Source organism: Primulina eburnea, chromosome 8, assembly GCF_022965805.1.
Source record: "Primulina eburnea isolate SZY01 chromosome 8, ASM2296580v1, whole genome shotgun sequence".
In the NCBI taxonomy this organism is placed as follows: Eukaryota; Viridiplantae; Streptophyta; class Magnoliopsida; order Lamiales; family Gesneriaceae; genus Primulina; species Primulina eburnea.
The window spans coordinates 10,538,209-10,538,463 of NC_133108.1; positions in this window are offsets into that span (position 1 = coordinate 10,538,209).

The following is a 255-nucleotide window of genomic DNA, read 5'->3' on the forward strand; positions in this document are numbered from 1 at the left end:
AGATCCAATTTTCATTGTTCATCCATATATTTTACGGGTACGTTTGGTTGAGTGGATTAAATAAGATAGATTAATAGTCAAATATTTATCGTTAAAATTTTAATGAGTTTGGGCCTTTCCTGCGCAGCTTAGGTGGAAGGCAAAGAAGGCCTCCTTCCGGGGGGCCCGAGCCATCAGTGAGATACCACTCTAGAAGAGCTAGAATTCTAACCTTGTGTCAGGACCTACGGGCCAAGGGACAGTCTCCGATAGACA